This window comes from Neopsephotus bourkii, unplaced genomic scaffold (assembly GCF_033783945.1).
Source record: "Neopsephotus bourkii isolate Nb327-2 ecotype Australia unplaced genomic scaffold, CSIRO-AGI_Nbou_v1 NB_941, whole genome shotgun sequence".
Classification (NCBI taxonomy): Eukaryota; Metazoa; Chordata; class Aves; order Psittaciformes; family Psittacidae; genus Neopsephotus; species Neopsephotus bourkii.
Window position 1 is genome coordinate 3,679,533 of NW_026901435.1, and position 12,433 is coordinate 3,691,965.

General features: G+C 40.2%; 1 protein-coding gene across 5 annotated transcripts in view; it reads left to right on the forward strand.

Annotated features, from left to right (window-relative positions):
• Positions 1-12,433, forward strand: part of FILIP1 (filamin A interacting protein 1) — a 124,108-nt gene that overhangs the window by 45,412 nt on the left and 66,263 nt on the right. Inside the window, exon 2 of one of the 5 annotated variants that reach the window (XM_061358407.1) lies at positions 1,269-1,409. The exons of the other annotated variants lie outside the window; for them this stretch is intronic. The gene's annotated coding sequence lies outside the window, so the exon portion shown is untranslated. The remainder of the gene's footprint in view (positions 1-1,268; positions 1,410-12,433) is intronic. 5 annotated transcript variants of the gene reach the window in all.

Below are 12,433 nucleotides of genomic sequence, written 5' to 3' on the forward strand. Positions count from 1 at the left end.
GGTATTTACTACTTTGCAAGAAATCACATACAGTTTGTTAAGAAATAATGGGGAAGTTTGCCATACACTGTTCTGTTGTTAACTTAGACACCCTAGTAGTCGACCTTTATTCCTTAAATGGAATTTAAATTTATGAAATTTATTCCCTAGTAGGACTACATTGTTATTAGGAGAACTATATACATGATTTAAATAACAGTCAATGTATAGAGCTGAACAAAATTGTTACTGTTTTCTTGAAAAATATCACAGCTTTCCAGAACACCATGTTCTACCTGACCAAATGTTTTGCCATGGTCTGTCAGTCCTCAGAAGGTCTTTGGCACTTTGGCACTGCCAGCCCTGCCGCTGAGCCTGCCTGGACACATAGCTGCTCAGATCCATTGGCTCTGATCTTTCCATGCTAGCTGTCTCTGAAGTGGGTTTGACCTACCGAACTGCTTATACCATAACCGTGCTGCTCAGTTGAGGAAGTCAGGGCAGAATTCAGGAAATCCACTAGATGGATTCAAATTCTGTTCATTTACGCAAACTAACCAAAGTCATGCATGAGCTTTTATCAACATGAGACCTTCTTTCCATATACCTTGCAACATACCCAGCTTTCCAATAAACAATGCTCCAGTTCCCTCCACGTCTGGTATTATCTCCATGGTATGTGGATTTGTTGCCATGTCCCCAGCCTACCTTTGTTTTCTTTGTGGGCTCTGAAAGGAACTGCTCTGCAGGTCTTGCTGCTGTGCTGTGGATTGCCCAGCTTGACCAGCCATGGGAGTCATGCATTTTCACTGAGCAGCCACAAGCCTGCAGACTACATGCAGTTTGACTAACTGACGGGCCAAGCTGGACATACTCTCTGCTGTCATTTCATCATTTCATTGCACTGCATGGCATTGCACATATTCTGCAAAACTAATCTACTAAAAGAGGAACCCAGCATATCACCCACGAGCTTTTTGATTCCCTCGTATGGCTGCTTTTCTGAATGGAGGGGGTTACTTGGTGTTGATTGTTAAATTAAAGCAGAAAGCTGCTAAATTAAAGCAGAAAACATCACTTAGCGTATTCTGCATTCTTCAGGTTACCATGCTCTCGGAGACACATAGATAAAATCGATGGGAATAACTAAGCTAAAAAAAAAAAAAATCAAACCACTTTAAGTCTGGAATTTGTTTTCTAGCTAACCTGGCTAGCAGGCAGAGCAAGCAGAACATGCTGCTTCTCTCTTTGTCCTTGCATGCAGCCCCTGAGCCGTATCTTTTCTCTAGGGAGCAGCAGGGACCTCAGGCAGCCCCAGGTGGGAGCGGCAGAGTGATGGCACAGGAATACCTCCATCCTCGACTCCCTCCTCCCCACTCCGGACCTAGATTCTAGCGAAGTCCCTTCTCTGGAAGCATCCCTCGACACAGGTATTACTCCACACCATGGGCTAGCTGTCTGATACGTGGGAGCTTTCAGGTGGAGCTGTGCTTTTGAATTAATAGCATTCAGGAGATGCTGTTGCAATAGCATGTCTGGAAAGCAGCACTTGAGCTTCCTGCAGATGTCAGCTCCAGGAGGAGACTAAAATGACTTATGTCATCTCTTATCTTTCAAAGGCTCATCTGAACTGCAGGACTGTCGAGGTCCCCAGGGACTGTTGAGGATTACCAAGGATATCCTGAAAGTACCTTATTTCCCCTGATTTTTGTTTTTGCTTAATGAGTTAGTAATAAGGATCCTGAGTTAACAAGTTAGCGTAATGAGGAACTCTTCAGCAGGCACTGCTGACTTTTATGACCATACTGAATGTCTCACAATATTCATGTGGGATTTTGCCTGTCGTTTAAAAGCCCCATTGCCATCACATTTGCTATATAGTAACAATTTTTAAAATGCCTCATGGTGCTGGAACATACTTTGAAATTGTAAACCCAGCTCAAAAACTGGAAGGCAATCTGATTTTATAAAAATTTCACAACTTTAATCCCAATATCATATCATATTTTAGGTGTCTGACTCATTTTGAATGCTTGGGATTGTCTATACTAATTATGGTCCCAGAAGATCCATCTCAACAGTAAGAAAGCAACTCCATTTGTAGTCAAGGATTGCAAGCACGATCTTCCTGGAACTGAAAGTTGTACATTGTGCAATTTTTATGGCTTGTATAGCTTTTCTATTTTTAGTTGGTTGAAACCTGCAATACATCACATAATCCCCCTTAAATTGTCATTGCTAATTTCCACTAACTTGGCATAAATAAGTTTTTATTTCTTAAATTTGTATAGTTATTATTTTGCCTAACAATGTTACACAAACAAAACTTTATTTTTCCCTGATACAAAGTCAATGTGAGTACAAAATCCTAATAATGAGTTTCTGGTTATGGAATGTTTAAAGCAAATTAGAAAAAAACCCACAGTATTTTCTTTTTTATTTAAAAATATGCATGCGTTATGAAGTCCTATAATTGTTCCATTACTTCAACAATCCATTTATTTACTCCTCCACCTTTATAGACATTTGGAAAAGTTTCTTTGAGGTTTGCGAAAGCCTAAAAAATTGTGCTGTCATCTTTTTTGAAAATACAATGGGAAGAATAACTCTGCGTTTTTTCCTCTCTAGAAATTCATCTTCAAGAGAGATCAGTCAGTGACAAGTATTTATACAGAACTCTCCAGCCTTGTTCTTGCTTACTTAAATAGAGATAATGTCATGAAATTGTTTGCACAACATTACCTCATACACTGGCTGAGCAAAGGGCAGGGGAGCTAAGCCTGCCTGGCACACCCGTTCATGGTGTCTGTGCTATAATGCTAAATGCTGCATTCTGACAATGCTTTTATTTTCCAGGCTTTCCTATCCATCTAGTTATAATCCTTTGTCTTCAACACATGCTTATTTCAACAAGTCTGAGGTTTGTCGAATACTTGGTGTTTGCCACTTTCTGTGGGGTATGGCCAGATGATTTCTAGTGCTGGGAAGGCTGGTGCTATAGCTGAGCCATGCTACCACGCTGGCATGTGCTTCCAAGCATTTTTCTGTGCTAGCTTTTGGTTTTCCTTTATGCCAAAAACTGATAACATTTGTACCAGTATGTACAATCATAATCAAGACTTTTTTGCAAGTATGACAGCTACCTTAGGTCAAGCACATGGCAGATGCCCAGCTGTACAGAGATCCTCTAGGTATGGCTGTTTCATATTACCTCAGTTTTGCAGACCTAGAAGCAACTGACAAATTGGTGACTGATTTTTAATTTTGCATTTAATTTATGTTGTTTGTTTTGCATACAGTCAGTGATGGTGTGTGGGATGAATTTAAAAGGTGTAGTAGGATACCGGATTTTGAAATCAACTTTGATTAATGAGTTACAGAACTTAATATGGAGGCAGATGGGTTTTCTGGGTTTCAGCTGAATGTAATAATTTCTCTAAGATGATAATGTACAAATCCTAAAGCACTGTGCTGTTAAAAGCAAATCTGAAAGTGTAACTGTTAGAAATGGACATGAACTGATGAATTTAATTTAGTTTCCTATCTGATAAATATTATATTAATAAATGAAAGTAGGCATTTCTCAAATTACATTTAGTTTAGCAGAGTCTCTCAGGTTTACAGATATCAAATACTCTTCATAATTCAGTAAAGAAATATTTATTCAGGAGGAGGACTTTGTCCTGACTTTTCTGAAAGGTTCTCAGTATATATACAGTGAAGGCTCAGCTGGTCACTCAGAGCTTGTTTTTTCTGGACAGCTGTGCTTACCAGTCAGCTACTGGGTGCTCTGGAGAGCTGCCCTTTAACTTTCAGGTGTGCAGGTCTGAAAAAAACTATTTCAGGTCCTAAATCCCTTCAGTGCACATGTGGACAAATACAGACAAGAAAACGCTCTTATCTGAGGTCTGTGCAGTAAATATTAAGAGAAAATAGGTGGTACTGAAAGTTCACTTACACATTGTCACTAGGGATAGAAACTTGAGTGAGGTTTATTCTCAGTTGGAGTAAAATAGTATATGAAATGGGAAATGAGCATATGAGAATACTTTCTGTCACGTCTTGTTTCTTAAGATAACTAAATATAGCACCTTAATATGGCAAGAGGTGAATTTGCATTCTCGTAAGAAGAAAGCTGGTTTATCTTCCATTTCCCAAACCACGAGTGAGAAGCTGAAAAGCCATAACAATACCATTTTGAGCAAATCAGAGGAAAAACTACCCTCCTGACCATACCTAGCATTTACACCTAAAAAAGCAGCTGCCTGGGCAGTGCAGGGTCCAGCCTGCTGCCCACAGAGCCAAGACATGATCGGAACTGCCAATAGCGACCGTAGCAGGTCTTTGCCAAGGCCATGGGTTCACCACATATGCACAGGAGAAGCAGCCCAAAGTAATTTCTCAGTCATCTAAACTTCCTCGCAGGCAGCTGAAAAATATTTAAGTAAACAAATAAATAATGCTGAGATGTTACATAGCTGCTGGGTCAGACAGTTTTTCATTAAATAGAAACAGTAATTTCTCTATTTATATGCTGCTTTCTTACCTGGTTTCTTACTTGATTTACCAACCATATACCATTAGCATATGCCTCCCCACTTTCTTTGAGTGGTGACCAAACTTTTTGGAATTATTGTGAAAAGTCAAACCAGTCTAAATTTGTATTGAGAGACCCAGTGATGCCTTAATATTTAAAGGAACACACCAATTCATTTCAGCAACACAGAGACCCACATTGCTTTCCTGTCACCTACATCCTCATAAGAAATAGAAACTTGAAAAATTTATGATTTTTTTTCCCAGATCTACTTTAATTATTAAAAATTAGTCTGTAGTTTCACTTGCTCTAACTAAAAGAAAGCTAACACAGATCCATTGTTTATTGCTTTCCTTAAATTAGTTGTTTTGGGCAATAATGGCCAAATTCTCCCCACTTTTCCTTCCAAGAAACTGTTCAGCACAAATTAATTGTGGCTGGAGAGTCAAACGAGCTCATTTCCCGGTTAGGTATCTCAGTAACAGTGATCTTTTGACTCTTTTCAGTACTTTTTAGAAACACTGTGTTCTCTGCTCCTCCTGGCCAGAAATGTCCCTGCAGCAGTGGTCTGTGTCTTGTAGAAGATCCACCCCAGCAGCACAAGACACTTGAGGTTACAACTTCATTAAAACAAAGTTGGCAGGGTTGGTTATAGAAGGGACTGTGAGGGGTGGATACAGTTCCACAGCCTTTGTCATGTCCTTAACATTTGCCACCAAGGGTGGCACTGTGTCAGATGCTGACAATGAGGTGCCAAATACCTGCTGTTGCCTCCCCACCTAAGAGCAGAATCAGCCTTTGTGAATTGTGTTTATGGATCCAGGGCCAGTTTATCAGTTATTTTACTGATGTGCCCACAGCCTCTTTAGAAAGGTCAGTGGTGGCTTAGAGGGGCAGAACTGATACCTCCCAACAGATCAAAAGGGCAGGATGCAGTGGTGTCCTCCAGCTATGTCCTCTCACAGGAAGGCTGTAGCAATACCACCCTCTGCACAGAACCTTTTTCCATGGAAAGAAAATCAGGAGGTGCCTCCCCTGATAGACAGGAGCCATGGCAGGTTTCAGCAGTGGTCACTGGAGCTGCATGACTGAGGATGAGGGCAGGCCTGAAGTCTTAACCTCAGAAAGCCTGGGCCCCATTTCAAAGATGCTGCAGATTATGGATGAAACCTAAGCTCCCAGCTCAGTCACACAAGTGAGATACTTAAAGCTGAACATATGAATTTGTGCCAGTGCAGATGATTTTAACTTCATGTAGCCTTGTAAAACACCCACTCCATTTGTAGGAGCTCTTTTTGATATCTTTCCATGGCTCTGAACTGAAATTGCTTTCTAAAAAAAGCAGCTAAGATTTTTTTTTACTTTGTCCTAGTGGAAAACAAACAAAAAGAAAAAAAGAAAATTCATCCTTTTTTTAAAACTTAAGTAAGGTGGAATGTTTGGCTAGTTGCAACAAGACAAACACAATTTGCTTAGATTTTATCCCTGTTGAAATTGGATTTTAGGGAGTCACAGACATTAAAGCAACTTGAATATGACAGCAGGTAATTCCAGTTAATGCAAGACCAAGCCCATGCAAAGATATCTATTTGCTTCTTCCTTCTCTTTTCTTTCCCTACTCAAAGTAACTATGCTATGTTTTCATCTTAGCCTTTTTGCTTTGAACTAAAAAGCCACGTGAAGATTTGAGCAGATTAGCATTGAGAGGCTGTTCAAAAAAAGACCAAAACCAGCTAAACCTGTACATGCAGGGTAACTCTTTATCTTCATTCTTTTCAAGTGAAGAAATTGTCTAGGGATTTAGAAACCAAGACATTAGAAGAGGCACATAAATATGGTTTATATAAATGAAAGCTGTTAAAGTGGATGAGGACATTTTCAATGCCCAGGTGAGGTATCTGAAGTTTTTGCTTGGCTCCCTGTCAGCATGAGGCACTGGTATTATTTAAATCAGTTAGGCTGACATTTACTTCTTTACTTTCTTTGCCACAAATTCTGAAGTCAGTGGAAAGCCTGCATGATTACTGGGAAATAATGACAGTCACTGGGCTGGCACTGCCAGGAATGAAGTAAGACTCTCCTTTACTTTTAACTCTTTACAAATAGCAATGACAAGTTAAGGCTGGGGCCTTGAATAATGCAGGGGGACCATTCTGAGGCCTTGAAGAGTCAGTCCTCTTATCAGTGACAGGAAGCAGAAGAGCTAAAAGTTTGTGCCATGAAGCCCAGCAACTTCCAGGAGAAGCTTAGCATGAAGTGGGGATATTATGCTCTGCTCCAGCTGCCCTGTTTCTTCCTGATCCCTGATGCCCTGCAGTATTTCCAGACTATTCTTCAATAAAAATACACCTCTAATAAGTAGAAGTTGCCTTGACCTAACTTACATGAAAAAATACGGATCATTTCTGTTTTCCCACCACCCTCTGCTTATTTTCTCTCTCAGACTGTGTATTTATGATGAGTTGCACTTTCCCTTTGCATGGCTGATTAGTTTTCCATTTCCTTTGTTTGTAAAGGAGCAGGCTGTGGAAAGGAAAGGCTGTAAATTAAACAGTGCTGGGGCATGAGCATGGATATTGGAAGGTGAATGTCTGTACTCTTATTAAACCTTTGGAGCGGTCCCTGGCACACTTTTGGCCAGCCCACTTAACACCTTCCCGAATCATTTGAGAGCATGTTTCAGGCCTCAGCATGGGCTAGGAGGAATTCCCAGCAGGCAGTGTGGATGCAGCCAGCATGTTATGGATGCTAAGAGGGCTTAAAAGCCTGAAGGATTTTCCAGGACAGCTGGCCTCACAGTCAGAGCGGAGTCCTGGACATGGTTAATCTACAGGATACATGTAGCCACAGAATTCCTTTTCTTTTTTTTCCCCCTTCAATGGGAAAAATATTATTGTAAAGCCACCAAAATTGATAGTGAAACTCAAGGGCAGGTTTAGTATCAGAGACTGCTTTTAACTTCTTGTTTTGAGACCATTTAAACTTCACAGAGGAGGAACCTTCTGTGAGCTGGAAGGCAGCCTAGCCTAGCAGAGGGGGTTAAATTCACCTCTCACCAAATGACCAGGCATTCATGTGCAAGCTGGTACTATATGTCTATCAACAACTGAAGCTTCCTACAAAGGAGTCACTGAGAGAGATTTGGAACTTGTTCCCTGCTTTGGTTGACAGCTGAAATTTGAGATGCTGCAGATGTGTTTTTACACTGTTGTCTCTTGGAGACAATATTTGTACAAGATACAGGTCCTTTGTATGATTTTTTTTCCCCTTGCAAAATCTGTGAGGGTATCTACATAGGGATGATTATTTTTTTTTAATTTGCATAAAAAAAAAGAAGGATAAATTAGTGAGTGGTAAAATTTAGGTACATTTGTTTACTGGTTTCAGCAAAATCAGAGCTGTGCAAGTCATGGCTACTGAAGATTACAAGACTCGTGATTCGTATCTGGTCAGCAAGAGACAGCAAAATACTTTCCTTGACTCAAAGCTTGAATTTTGGTTTTGGGACATTGAGTTCTTTGTCTTGTCTCACATGTGTTAAAATACAAATTAATTTTGAAAGAAAAAATAATTTTAAAGTGAAAAGTTGAAAGAGATTTTGTAGAAAGCTAGTAAGAGTATATATATATATATATATGTATATATATATAACTGCATTCCTTATTTGCCCCATGTTTTATTCCTAGTTTAAAGTAGGATTGTAAAGACCACAGAATGACTTTACTTTCCATGCTGTGTTCCCTTAGTGATATAACAGGTTTAGGTATTTTGGTTGGTCATCGCGAGGATAGGGCCAAGGGACTCAAGAGCAAGATCTGTAATCAGCCTGCTCCTGCCTATTGCTGCTTTCAGTAGTTTCCTGCTATCTTAGAAGCAGAAAATGCATTATAGGAGCAGTGGTCTTTAGAAACTACTTATGAGAGATATAGCGTGGTTCATAAGCCCACAGTATATTTTATCTTGCGGGTTATCAGCTTGGTTCTATGGTGTCAACAAAAAGAAATGACTAATGCTTACCTAACACCAAAGATCTGCAGGAGTGAAAAATCTTTGGAAGGCCAGCTAATCTGCATCACCTCTCTTACCATTTTCCAGGCACGTTCCGGCTGTCAGGTGATAAAACAAATGTGTAGTGAGTTTGGCCTGAAACTAATGGTGACGTTGTTAGCTTTATCTTTATGTGAAGTTCACAGTTTGATTTTCAATTGCAGTGGCATAACTCAAAGGCAGAGAAAGCTGTAAAACAAAATGTGAACAATCATGACAGGGCACAGTGTTCATCCAGCAAGGGGTAGCTCTGTTAGGGTCCACCAGCTGGGTGCAAGGTACGCAGGGCCAGGAAGCAGTGGCATTTCCTTCCTCCAAGGATTGGTGCTTTTCCTTCAAACTGGGAGTACTCCCGGGCACAGGACACTCCAGTGGGCTGGAAACATGCGGGGAAGAGGGATGAGTAGAAATAACTTACTCCCATGTGTCCCAGCTCAGCTGAAGTGTGCTAGAAGGGCTGCATCACAGGCAGTTAGCACTCTTGCCACCTACCTTCCTCCTGGGCACTCCCTTTCAGCCACATGGCCACTCTGGAGAATACATCCTCATCAGACCTAGCGGCATGTTTGTCTAGTGGTGTCAGCTACTTGAGCTGTCTCTTCTCCATGACTCCTATTTGTACTTTCTAGCAGCTGGGAAGCGCAGTAATCAAAACATGGGTAAAGTGATACATAAAAGTTTATTTTTTTGACTGAATGATGATCTAATAGCTTATCATTCCTCATTGCCTCATGCATCCAAGATGTTTTTCCAGATGAAGCCTGGGAAACATGAATCTTTGTGAAACAAGTCTATGTTACTCCTTAGTTGGTCATCACGCATTACTCAAATAAAAGTATTCCAACTGAAACCACAAGTTTTCCTGAAAATGACAAAATTAATGGAATTACACCAGCATAAACTCTGCTCTTTGTAAATCTATGCTATAATTTAGTCAGAGAAGAGTTTATCTTGGAATTAAGAAAGTGGTGTTAAAGCAGTATAAATCTCTGTTAGTGATGACTGGGTTTCCTTTCTTAGTTTTGTGAAATCCTTTTCTACTTTCACACAGATTATACTTATTCAGAATGGCACTTGGATATGGAATTTTCAGAAATCTTTTTCTTCTTAAAAACATATTTATGCTTATTCCTCTTATTTCCTTTTTCAAGGAAAAGGACTATTGTTGATATAATCCTTGGTGCACATGATCCATGTGTTACTATGCTCCACTCTTATAAGAATCAATTTTAGAAGCCATAAAATAAATCTTTGATAAAGCAAAAATGCTGTCCTGATTTTCATGCTGTACGTGAACAATTGTGTCTGCTATAACTTTGCTACTTTTCTACACTACTTGCAAGCAGCATGAAAAGTTCTATTCACCAAAATAGATGAGGGAATAATGAGATAGCAGTGACTTGATAGAAGAAAATAATCTGTGTCTTGCAACTTAAACAGTCAGTGCATTTTTTGCCAGGTGCCCATAACAAGGACAAATTGTCCTTCTTTCTCAGTAATTAAAAAGACTCAAGTTTATTTCACTGATGAGACTCCATGTTAGGGTATGGCAAAACAAGGGAGGTACTGTGACATACAGCTGCCATGGGGCAGTATCTCCTTCCTGCATGCACTCCTCTAAGCAATGCTATGGCCTCTCGCCCTCACTTGAGTGCCTGCAGTGAAAGCAGCCCAGGGACCAGCTGAGTGTGCTGCATCTGGGAAAGGGCTTACAGGGTGGGAGGGAGCTCACACAGTAGCACTCACAATGGAGGTGTTGCAAATCCTGCTATGAAGGCAGCATCAAGAGGATGATATGAACATTTCTTCTTCAGTGTGTGAGGCACAGCATGTGTGCTTGGGCATTGCTCCTCCTAACACCTGTTATGGCAAATGATTTTGCAGGGCAACAAGCATACCAGGTGAAAAGATGAAGGCAGTAGTGGTGTTATGTAGCTTGACTAGCCACAAGTCCTCTCCTAGTCTGCATAAGAATTACAGCCTTATAGCTCATTTATTCAACCTGTTCACTGAGTAGAGAATTGTCCTGATCCATATAGTATCCATATTTCTGTGCCAGTTCTCCAGCAACAAGGACAAGCAGCTAACATATGCTCCCACAAAAGAACACGGGTAATGTATAATGCTGTCAGAAGGAACAAAGACCTTTTCTTGTTTGCTATTGCACATAAGTCTTGATGCATAAGAGGGCAACAGACTGGGGCAGGGTTAGAGAGAACAATGCATTAATGCTTTAGGTGTGAATGTTTAGAAATTCAGGAAACTCCAGAATTGCTAAGGGTAGATATTTGTTCCATTCTTCATTGTATTAGTCATTTGGTTTAGCACTCTCCTCTGACTAGCATGACTGAAACAAACACTGGAGTCATCTGCAAAAGCAAAATCAAGAATGAGATCTGCGTTCCCTTGATGTGGCATTGCTCAGCTATCACATAGTCTGGAGTCTGACACATGTCTGCTTCATGCAGCATCCAAGTCCAACTGAGCAGCATTGCTCAGCACTTGCCTCTGCACAATGATGCTATCAGTTTTACCTGGTTCTACGATAACCTCTTGGTACTATGATTCCTTTTTATTTCTTCAGGTCAGACAAACCAATTATAAGCAACATTCACAGAGTCCAGGAAAACAGCCTGGAGTAAGTTATAATAAGGAATAACTTAAAAATAAACCTAATAATTTAATCAGTCTCTAAGGTGCTGTGAAAAGTTGCATCTCTACCTGTTTGTCCTGTGAAAGCCACAGCACTGAGGGTATGTAGCCTTAGGGCTACATGAATCCCTTGAGGCTAAAGTCAGCCATCCCCATCTAGGGTGGTCCTTGCTGAGGACTTTTAAACCAACAAGGTCAATTTGGTGTCCCTATCTTCCTCTCTTTCTGACATATGAGAGGGTGTCTTCTTTCACTGTGTTTTTGTTTGGTGCTTTTTCCTGGTACTCACTACTTGTAGATACAGACTGATAATACTTAAAAAAATTTGCAGCTCTCTTCCTCATTTACGGGATCTGATGGAGGTTTTATATTATTTGGTCTCCATTTTGAGTATATTTAAAATATTTTTCACTCCTGGTCATATACACTGACTGCTAACAGCTGGGCAGAGATGTGGCTTGCGTGGTGCCTGAGTTCTCAACAAGTTCCCCTGTGTACCAAGCACTTCTGCACAGTGCTTTGCTCCACTCCAAATGCCTGCACAGTGTAGCCTCTGAAAGATACACTTCCCAAAGCTGAGAAATAATTCCAGTTTTGGCTAACTAATAACCCAATTGCACTGAACCTACAATACATTCTTAGTCTGTCAGAAACCCAGCACTTTCATGTGATATCTTAATCAGTTAGATCTGCAACTGAACTCCAGACTACAAATTTATAGCCAAAGGCAACAACCATATCATGGCTGTAAATCAACTTTTGTGTGTGTTTGTGCATATTATAGCATTATTATGCTGTTGTTTTATTTTAAAGGAAAGCATTACAGAGCCAAAAATCAGTATGTTCATTTAGCAGGAGGGACTACACATTAAGTTCAAAGCACACTTTTGCATTATCTGATTCTAATAGAGCTATTAATAGAGCCTAATCTGACCTGTCATTTCAAGAGCTATATGGAGAACAAATTGCCATTGACAAGGGAAGGGTTTGGACCAGTATGGAGCCTGTCCTCTCTTGACATCCTACTCAGCAAATTCCTTACAGATTTCTTCCTGATGTCAGTAAAACTGACATAAAGGTTATTTCATGAAATCTTGTGTGGATTGCTAACTTCTGAAAACCAAAGGACCTATGCCCAGAAAAGCAATACAGACCTAAGTAAATAACCATAGCATTTGTCTTTTGTGCTTAAAGCTTAACAAATGAGTGAAACAGAAG